Source organism: Wasmannia auropunctata, unplaced genomic scaffold (assembly GCF_000956235.1).
Source record: "Wasmannia auropunctata unplaced genomic scaffold, wasmannia.A_1.0 LD336071.1, whole genome shotgun sequence".
Taxonomy (NCBI): Eukaryota; Metazoa; Arthropoda; class Insecta; order Hymenoptera; family Formicidae; genus Wasmannia; species Wasmannia auropunctata.
Genome location: NW_012026819.1, coordinates 2,724,892 through 2,736,468, shown reverse-complemented (window position 1 = coordinate 2,736,468; position 11,577 = coordinate 2,724,892). Strand labels below are relative to the sequence as shown.

Here is an 11,577-nt window from a genome sequence, read left to right as displayed (position 1 = left end):
CTCTCTGATGGTATTTGCTCCAAACTCGGGACCGTTCCTACGTCAAATACCGAAGAAAGAAGAGCGATAAGAAAAGAGAGAGAGAACGGAGATATCGTTACGCGTGTGCTATCTTCCGATCGACCACGCGACATTATTTCTTGAAATAACGTGTTCGTGATCTCTGTGATCCTTGAGGAATTATCCATTGCAAAAATTGCGGAATGACGTATTTCGTAGCGACGTCTAAGGGGGGTATCTCGTTTATTTATCTCAGAAGATTAATCACTTATACAACATGAGATATATCAAATCAAGACGGCATATGAGCTATTCGATACAAATTTAATACAAAAAAAATTAATAAAAAGTTAAAATTAATGCTATCCTCTCCGCGCGCGACAAGATTTGAATCTATAAGAAAAGCACCAATAATGACACACGGAGAGAATTTTTTTTTTAATTTACCTTACAAATCATGTTAATTATGGGACAATATAGTATTTAGGCAAATTTTACTGTGCACTACAATAGGATTTCGCAGTAAAATTTATTGTAGTGCACAGTAAAATTTGCCTAAATACTATATTGTCCCACAATTAACATGATTTTCAGGATAAATTTTAAAAGAAAATTCTCTCCGTATAACAAGATATCTTAAATATAGAATTTAATATTATGTAAATTATGTTGATGGTTATATAAATCATTATTTGTTTAACATTATTTGTTTAAAAAATGATGAGAGTATTTTTTAAGTTATAGGTATTTATTTATGTCTAAATATATAACATATTAACTTGCGAGATATGTTGCTTAACAAATACACAAAGCATTCAAAGATACATAACGTAAATACTCAATTATTAACAATAATTTTTTTAAACAAAAATTGTCTATATTTACGTACAACACAATATTTGAAATAACATGTATCACAAATTTTAATAAAATTTGACGTGAAAGATGAATCACATTTTATTAAACAATATATCGAAATAATATATGATACATTTATTTGCAATTGTTATTAATATTTGATTGACATTCAACGAAATAGATTGAGATTCTGATTGTATATGTAAGTCGGACACTAAAGGCCTCGAGGAGTGTGTCAGAAATTTCGCCTCACGACGCGAAGGCCTCTGCAGGTGAAGAAAGTGGTCATTCACGACAGCAGCAATATGAGATGACGTCTCCATTAAATTTCAAGATGTACGTTCGTGAAAGATATGAGAACCGGATTTATTTATGTAAATATAAATAATCAAAGATAGTTTTCTTTGCATATTAATTATTTGAAAAACGTGCAAGCTGCTGTAATTCAAAGCAATAAAATTATTTAGAAACATTTTTTTATTATTTTATATCTAAATTAGTTATCATAATTTTTACATTCGTATATTTTATTATAATATAACAGATAATTTAGATATTTTATTTTATATTATATTATATGCTAATGTTTGTGTATTTTATTTAGGAACAGAAAATATGAGTATTACTTATTTATATTTTTCTTTAGAAAGACTTAAAAAAAAATTCGTACAAATTTACATTAAAAGAATTTTTTCTTTGAATTAATTGCTTACAATGTTTGAAATTATATAAAAAAGAAAATACGATTATGTTGCATGGAAAATAAATTGTTTTCGAAAACTTGTGTGTTGCAAACTTTCTGTATTCCAGTAAATTAGGACTGTAAACTTTGGATTAATAAATGATAATTTTCAGCATTTTCTATCTACCTTGGAGATTACAAAATTAAGCGTACTTCATGGACAAAGTTGTAACAAGTTTATATATTCTTCTGTTTTATTTTCTAATATTAAGCATCTCTTGATGTAGAATTATAACTTAGTAAATTAAGACATATATTTTGAATAAATTATTTCACCAGAATTGCGATTGTATACTAGCTCATAAAGAATAAAATTGTAAAACATTACTGCATGCTAGTAATAACTAATAAATTAAGCATTTATTATTGTTTTATTAGAGTTCACTTTTATTTATATTTTATTATTTAATACAAATATCAATTATATGACGCAGTTACGGTCGATTATTTCTTTTCCTATATTGCTCTTGAATGTGTTATAATTCTAATGCATTATAATATAAAATTTTTTTATTTTCTGCATACTTTCTATCATTCTACTACTGATATCTATATAAAAACGTAATATACATGAATAAAATATAGTTAACACGAGAAATATGATACTAATGTAGCTTTTACAAAATAATTTTATTGTTATTACAGATCTTTCCAATGACACGTTTCTGTAACTTAATTGCTTGATTTGATATTTTGCAATTTAATTATTCAGTATAATTGTCATTATTTTTCCTGTTCTTTGTACGTACAACAAATTATGTTAATGCGTATTTTGCAATTTCGCAGAAAATTGAAAACGGTAGTCTTATATTATTTCGCGTCAACGAGACGATTGAATCGCTGCGCGAAATACACGCCCCTTCGCACCTTCTCATACATTCTCGCACTGGCGTTGCATCAACGGCCGCGCAGAATGCATAGCAATGCACAGCCGTATAATTTAGGAAGATATTGCCGATTCAACGAGAGGTAGAGAGAACTAGTTGAAACGAAAGTTCGACTAGCGCGCATCGCGCATCCTGTCATCGATCGGCAGAATTTCTCTGATACCAAATTCCATGGATGCACCAGTTATTCTAATGTACTGCGGATTCTAATGTGTACGAGTGCACACGCGTCAGACGTTAATAAGTTATGTTCGTTTCGCGATTGCCATACGTCGACTTCGTCGACTGCACGACAGATGTGTTATAGTGCCAGTATTACATTTATTCTTTCAGCATGTTATATCGGATCAATGGTGTGTTTCGTCTGCAATATTCGTGCGATTTTCCGTTGAATATTATATGACATGTCATATTTTTTTTTTTTAATGGAAGAATAGGAATTGTTAATATATCTTTTTTCTGCGTCGATGTTATAAGCTTTATAAAATCTGTCAGTGAGAAAATATTCATTATACCTCACATCTCATTACATTTTGCTTTAAGTGATAAAAGCTATTAATAAACATAAGATGAAGACTGCAATGGAATAGATGTATTACAAAAAACAAACATTATTAATTGGATAACTTTGACATATGCTGTATGACTGCAAATAATTTGTTATTCTTTTTTTACTTGGCGCGTGTGTGACATATGCACGCATCGAAAAAATCTCTAAGTATTGCTTCAATGTCTGCTTTAAATGGATAAATCATGTAAGATATTTATTGCAATAAATATCCATCGCCTCGACATGCTTACAAGTCATTAGTCAGGAATCAAGTAATCATCTAAACTGACAAACTTTATAAATGTTCGAAGGAAATGACTATACGCTTGCCGTCTCCTGACACTTGTCGCGATCAAGAGATAATCTGATACACAGAGTGACTCGTAATTTTATTTTAATCGTGTTTATTATATGCAACTATAATATCTAGAGGATATAACTTCTTATGTAATAATAATTTCCTGATGTTTTTGAAAAAGAATAGAATATCAAAGATCAACTCTTTGAACGCGCGCGCGCGCGCATGAAGTAGTCTTCTTTCGCGTTTCATTGCCAGTAAATCGAGATATGCAGTGAAAATCAATGTATTCAAGAATTGTCGACAGAGAGATGGAGCAAAGGAAGCAGCGAAGGTTTTCCCTACGGGCAAAAGTGAAGGCTTTCCCTCTCCAGATGGTTGTGTCATTTCTTTTGCCGTTTTATCACTATACGCTTTCCCGCTACAATTTTTGTCATGCTCTCTTTCGCAGCTAGCATTTAATATAAATATTTGAATTATGTTTACAATGTACCAGAGCGACAGATTTCGCAGCTTAATGGTTTTATAATAATAACTTAACTAGATTTCTTCTTAACTGAAATAAAATTGAATAAAACGCTGCAAAGAGATGTTTTTTTTGTTACTTAAGAAAGCAGAATAATACATCTTTTCTTCGCTAACATGAAAAAAAATTTAGCTGTGAATGAACGATAAACTGCAATCAACATTGCTAACCATGATCAAACAACTGGCGATAAAATTAAGTTCTACGATCTCGAACTCTAATGAACACCATAAACCGCCTAAAGAAACGTTCTTCGCTTTTGCGTCACCGGGTTACTTCCGTTTCTCTTCTCGTCAGCGGCAAATTGCAATTTGCATTCGGAAGCAATGCATTCAAACAAGTTTGCGACTAGGAGGACGAACCTGCAGGTCTCTCTTATCGAGGTGACTACCCATTCTTCCGTCTTCCCCCTCGTATCTCCTCATTCGTCGGCATTTCCTTTTCGTGACGAGTACTCGTATTACCAGATAACCAGATTTCTCAACGTTGTTGTAAGTATATATATGGATACACATATATATATATATATATATACAATATATATGCATTTTTATCATGGTGACCGGTAAGATAAACTCTGATATACGTGACCTGTCGAATTATTATTCATGCTGATTATAGCGATCTTCGAGCGCCTCGCTAAAGTATCCTTCCATCTTAATAAGAATTTGATTTAATCTGCGATCAAATCTTGCGGACTTATACGCTATGCAATTGTAGTCGCGTGCTAACCAATTTACATTTATTTACATGATATCCTACCATCTTATTCTCGCAATGATTAATTGCATAACTTAATTTGAACAGCTTAAGCAATTTGAATGGCGCTTAGTCGTTTATGGCGAATGTTAATTCTCCTTAGGTATCGCTCCTTAAATCGCTCTCGTCGATCTCGCATGACACGACAATAAAATTTAATATCATGGAATTAATCCATTTAATTGTATTTGACTAGTCATGTTATGAATTTTAATTCGCATTTTTTTTCGCAACGGAAAATAAAAATGTAGTATTATAAATGTTAAAAATTTATACTTTTATACATAAGTTCTTAACTACAATTCTTAAATTTATAAAATGCAACATTTTCATTGTTTTCAACTGAAAGAATGTTCATAATAAAACTTCTACGCTCGGTTTCAGTGCATTGAAAAATGTTCTTATAATTAACAAACTTATTATTTGTATCAGATTACAAATAAGATCTCAATTCTTATTTACTATTTTCCGAGTAACTAATTAACGTGTGTGCTCCTCTACCGGAGAAACGGCATAATTTCCAGTGCTACACGGCAGACTAATTTATATTCCGAATTAACGCAGCCGGTCCCAAATGCACCTTGGAGAAGGTTCGCGGTATCGAAACAAGTAGTATTCTCGGGTACTGTCTCCCGACCTTTCTCCTCTTCTTCCTCCCTTCTCGCTCTGTTCCTCTTGCCTCCTCGTTTAGGGTTTCCTTCCCGCGACGAGAGGTCACAATTGTCGGGCGACCGGATTTTCCGGAGAAGGGAACTGCTACTACCACTACTACTACTACTACTACTACTACCACCATCACCGGCGCCTTCGTCTACCGACCGGAACGAATCGCCTTCTGCACGCAGCGCGCTGTGAGCCCGCCGCGACGGCTTCCACGCCTCGTAATCGCTCGGCGATTTACCGATCAGAGATTTACCACGCGCCTGCCTTAGAAAGTGCAACCGCACTCCCGCGGTCTGACTCGCGCTTCTTTTTCCACTCTCGGCGCGGCGCGGGCTCGTTCGGATCGCTCGCGCGACAAGTTGACACGTCGGCGACGTATCACGCTCCATCGTTCCTGCCCACCTCTGGGCAGACGGAAGTTGCGCCCTTCTTTGCACGTTCGGCCTTCTAGATTTCTCGTTACGGCTCGCTTCTACGAAACGGCTTATGCAACGATGTTTCTTGCCGATAGTTATGGTCGGTTAGGAAATATTGTCGTGGGCTTTGAGGATCGTTGACGCTATTCGCGTTATCGCGAAATGTCGCACGGTATGGCAAGGTTGCTTTACCACGAAGCGAATGTCAAAAGTTAGTACAGAACTGCCTGTGTATACCAATTGTCAGGGACAAAGCTTTTTTAAAAGCAAAGAAACAGAAAATCGTAAAAAGTAAAATAAAAATGTATAAGAATAACAAATTTAGTAGTCTTGTGTGCATGAGATTTATTATTTGAGTACACTAGCAACTATGTAAGTCATGAATATCATTTCTTATTCGTGGAATATTTGGTTACGTAAACGAAAGTGCAAATGATAAAATAAAATCTGTTGATTTTTATTTATTATTTTATTTAATAAATAAAATATGTCTATTCTAGGACAAAATGTTTCATTAAATTTCTATCCAGCATCCATTAATGAGTGATCATTGCTTCACTTGGCTAATAATGACCGGGCATAATGCATAACAGACGCTGCGCAAGTTCAAGCGGCAAGGACGCTTTCACGAGACTCCGACGGCCTCTGCAGTTTCATGTTCTTGTGTCACATAGTAGTCTTCTACTCTTTAATGGCTGCGTAAAACACATTCACGTGACGGAATCACGTTTTATTACTATTAAAATGTCAAGTTTAATGCGTCTCGCATTTATAAATTAAATTTAAATGTGAACTAATATTCTAAATATAATTATTTGAAGCAATTATTGCGAGACTGTCAGATATAAAACGCGTATCATCAATATATCTGTAATTTTTTGCCTATTGGTTTTATTCAAATTAGTGAATAAATAATTCAGATTTATTTACTACTCTATCTGCATAACATTTACAAAATAATACTTACATTCAAATACAAATACGTGCAAAATCGAGTAAATTGTACGAGAAAAATGATACTTTACGAACATTTTTTTACATAAATTTTACATACATTTGTATGTACTTGATATTGTATCTTCGCGGTTATGATTTAGCACCTGGCAACTGTTTTCGTAACAGATTGTATGAATGGAGCAGAATATTCATTAATCCACTTTCCATTCTCTGTCGTCTTCTATCGTGACTTTGCGAAATCCTATTTCCATATCTTTGAAACGCGTCGTAATGTGAGAAGCACACTTCGCGGTTAACGCGATCAAAGAAGATTAATAGCGTTTATACTCATTTTACGGTTACGGTGCGAAAAAACGGACTCAAAATGGTCGGCTCGAAGTCCCACGCTTGAAACAACGCTCGAAAATTTTGTCTCGGGAGAAAGTGCACCGTGATCCGGCGGCCCTGAAGATGAAGCCTACCCACAGGAATGTATGTTAATGACCCGCTGTGAATGGCCGCTTCGTAGAAATATAGGAAGAGCATGGCGGATATGCCTCGCCAATGTGTATGTCGTTGTACCATGTTCGGAATTTTATAGAGATTCCTTCGAAATGAAGGAATTTTTAAGAGAATGTCTTCTGAGACATATTGTAGATTCGCGCGATGGTCCTCTATAATAATGAATTTAAGCTATATTTAAGCTTCCAATTAACTTGCTTCACATACACGCTAAACATTTCAAAATTAACTTTTCGAAATTGTTTATAGAAGGAATCTTGTTATTTAAAAAATGAAGATGTCTGTCTCTCCTTTTTTTTTTATCTTTAGTCTCTTTGAAATAGAATGGAATAATTTGACGAGAAATTCGAATTTATTCAGCGGTGCAAATCTAATTTCAACGAGACGAGGTTTCGTCTGTCATAATATATGAATTTTCGAGATTCATCCGGGTCTATAGACGGGAAGAATGAAAGCAGGATTTTCATATGTTACGTATTTTTGGAGCCCCTAAGTACGTGGCGCCGTCGGAACGCGGAGATATACGTGATTTCACTTGGTGATTCATCCGAGTGAAAACTCTGACGTACTCCGTTTAAATTGCAGATTCCGATTCCGCCCGTTCTGTATGCACATCCGATTAAGGATCTGACCCACAACCGTAGGATAAGAACTCTGCGCGACGTGACACGCAACGACGCGACGTCGGTGTGTATAGAATGACATCAAATTGACCGCGCATGACTTTCGAAATTTATATTTGTCATGAGAGCTTGATGCGCGTCTGTCAGATTGACATTACTAGGGAAAGTATCCCCTTGGGACGTATTTAATGTGAATGGCGTGGAGTAATACAATTCGCAGAGTTACAGTTCCGTTGCAACGAACGCTTATTAGTTATTACATGATGTATATTACGTCGGCGCGGCAGGCATCGAAGATGATGGACTGTAAAGACCGTTAATGTAGCAATCGCGATAATTTCTCTTCGTGAAGGAATGTATGCTTAAGTGAGAGTAATGTTTACCGTTAATTTTTTTTTCTTGCTACTTTCAGCGGAACTAAATTCTGTAGTCAGGTGGAGAAGTTTGCGTAACAATATATATTTTACTAAGTACATATTTTTCAAAATTCAATTACAGGAGAGAGTTGCGTAACGCTTATTAGTATTAAGCTATAGAAGTATACACTTATTTTTATTTTTATAAAGAGAAAAGATTATCGGTAATATTTTGAGCAAAAAATACTATTGACTATTTAAATTAATATGACGTAATTAAAGGCACGAATACATAACTTTTTTTTTTATTTACACAAAACTAGAACGTACCGATCTCATGCGACACACTTGATTGCCGGGACTTCGAGAAGGATAATGAGCGCGATTCTGGTTTGTATTATTGCTGGGAACGACGATTTTCGTGATACCTGTAATCAGAAGAATGAGGTTCTGATAGGTGGAAGCAAAGTTACAGTGAAACCTGATTACAGACTCGTTTTCAACAAGCGGCGGCATGAGTTCTATTATTGGTTAACAGCACGAGAAACGAATGATTCGTGCATTCGTCGGCCGCTATTATGATGCGTAAAATAAACAAATAGGTCTTTCGCATGCATTGACGAATTCACTATAGTTCAATTCCTCCGCAGTGTCCTACTTTGTCGTATGAAGCTCGTATGACTATTTTAGCAATTATTGATATTACGACTTTAAACGTAATTTATCCAATTGTTTATCTTCATCTCAAGTTACAAAGAATCAGTTAAGCTAAAATTAAAATTTAATTAAAATTTTGTAAACATAAAATTATACCTTAATCTCAATATTCTCACATACTTATCTTATCACACGATAGCATCAAACAATATTAAAAGTAGATACCAGCTTTGCAATATTTGGGCATTATGCGAAGTGTTTGTTATTTTACACAAGATTACATATCAATGAAAACGTTAAAACTTTCCGGAATTATCAAAGGAATCAAAAGTAGCGTTTCATCTTTCCAATTGTATTAAATTTTAATGATATATTTATTGATAAAGATAAAGTCTATTTTAATTTAGAAGAAATATTTTACTTAAGGTGAAAAACGTCATACACATTTCTCGCTAATTATGTCCAACGTGTGGAGGGAAATTATTGTTGCAATAATTAAATGGAAGAACGAATAAGCTGAGACATGAAGTACATATTACGATTCTTTTTGGCATAAAACTACATGCTGTAAACCAGAGGGTAGATAAATTTTGATGATCGAGGAACATTTCGGCGCGCAGGAGTATCCTAATTCGCGACTACCTGAGCCGAAGCGAGTAGACGGTGATAGCCCCCACGTAGAAGGGGGAGAAACTGAGATGATAAACTCCGGTAAAACACGAACGCTGTAAACTTTCTCCGATAATGGCCGACATCAAACCAATTTCGCGCCCGCGTCATTACCTGATATACCGTTGGCGACGGCGAGGGGACAGAAAAAGAGTCGAGAACGCGGCGCGGAGGTAAGCTCCCAGTCATCGATTCGGCGGGATGACTTTGTAAGGGAAAATGCAATTACGACACACCACCGCGAGAAACCGGCCAAACTTTTGTGGTGGAGAATTTTTCTATTTCTTGTCACGGCCGCGGACGTTCTTCATGCTGCAAACGCCGTTCTTCACGTCGGATGTTACGCGCCCGATATTTCTAATCGATTGTATTTCTTTTCTTTTCGAGACATAATTAAGCAATTGTAATCAGACAGATCTGGGAAAGGGACAGGTCTTGTATAAATTAAATTTCGTTTTCACGAGGATGCGAACGGAATACGTTCGCGAGTGAACTGTTCGAATTGTGCGTAAGCAGCTTCCTAGTATTTGTCAGGCTTACGACACGCCCGAGATCGGCGCAAGTAAAATGCGAGATAAAAAGCAGACACTCGAAACACCAAATTCTCAGCGTTGTATTATGATGTTCGCGCGTGCTTCGTTTCACCGCCCAGTTACGGAAGCGACCGTATTACGAAAATTTGCTCGTTTCTTTTTACGACGACGGATTTATGGTAGAAAAATGTCCGACGTGTTTTCTTTCTCATTCAACGTAAGAGCGTGATCGTTTCCTCTTTCGTATTCGCCCGCTCAGCAAAGCGATACGCGCACACGCTTTCATTTGTTTCGTGAGTTTTTTACTGTTTTATTTTTTTTTTATTACGTTTTTGCTATATATATACTTGTATATAACCGATCAATTTTCTGTGATTTAACGTATAATTGTTAAGAACTCTCAACTGTTTTCTTAACATAAAATTTATTAAAAAGAGATATACAATGTAATAAATAAAAAAAAGGGAAACATTATATAATTTTAAATATGTAACAACACATTTTCAGACAAATTATAATAATTTTTAAAAGTAGTGATAAGTTTTTACTCAATTACATTTACAAATTTTAGGAAGCATTTATTTTCAAAATTTTTAAGGGAGAGTAATTTCCTTCTCGACATGGGATTTAAACGCAGTTGTAATTTTTGTTACATTTACGACAACATAAATATATGTCATTTACGTCAATGATGAAAATATCCGGATGTAATTAGACGTGTAACATGTATATTGGGACATGTCTTGTAGCTTGAATAAGTATTGAGTTTCGTCACTGGAGATGCGTGCGGAAGATTTGCGTCGGTTCGTCACGATTACTATGTATTAGTGAAAACGTTCGTCACAATGTAATAGGTGTCATTGGTGAAACAGCATCTACATATTGTAAGAATGGAGGGTCGAGCATTTTGCATTGAAAGACGTCCGTAATTATATAAGTGAGGTTCGTCGAGTCAGTTCGTCGATTGGAAAAGAAGTCATCAGCCGATTGAAAGGAAAGCCCACTGTGCATTCTCTGTCCTGCATTCATTTGAATAAACTTATTTCAAAGAACCGATTATTCATTGAATCACTGATAAACAGCACTTTTACGTCCCTTCTTTAAAGGATATTCTTCAGATAATCTTCGATCTTTATAAAATAATCACATCTGTTATTATACAAAGTGTTACTATATGAAATCACAAAGCTGTACAGATGCACGTTATGAATAGGGTTTGATCTCTTTGATGTAATAATAAAAATTACGTAAAACTTCAATGCACATTGCAAAATGCGCTATATAAATTGTTGAAAAAGATATAACTTTGTTATTACACAAATTGACTTATTCATTCTTCCATATTTACGAGCAAATGTGTATACCAAATATTAATTTACTGAGCCACTTCTGGTTGTTCGTTGCAAATCGAGCCAGCTGTGGTATATGCGGATTGCCGGATGCGCGGACGATTTAGCAGGAGATCAGGTGTGACAAGCCAGTTGGGGCTGATAAATTGTACGGATCGACACTTACTAGATTTTCCAATATTGTTGCCATTTGCCAATGGGTATTAACCCTTAATATATGAAATGAACATTGG

At 35.1% G+C, this 11,577-nt stretch overlaps 1 long non-coding RNA gene across 1 annotated transcript; it reads right to left on the bottom strand.

Moving 5' to 3' along the window:
- Positions 1-6,027: 6,027 nt before the first annotated feature.
- On the bottom strand, positions 6,028-6,822 carry LOC105449931. Its single transcript, XR_974394.1, has 2 exons — positions 6,667-6,822; positions 6,028-6,394 (listed from the first exon to the last, which is right to left on the bottom strand). It is a non-coding gene; the product is annotated as an uncharacterized LOC105449931 (long non-coding RNA).
- Between the last annotated feature and the right edge of the window lie 4,755 nt (positions 6,823-11,577).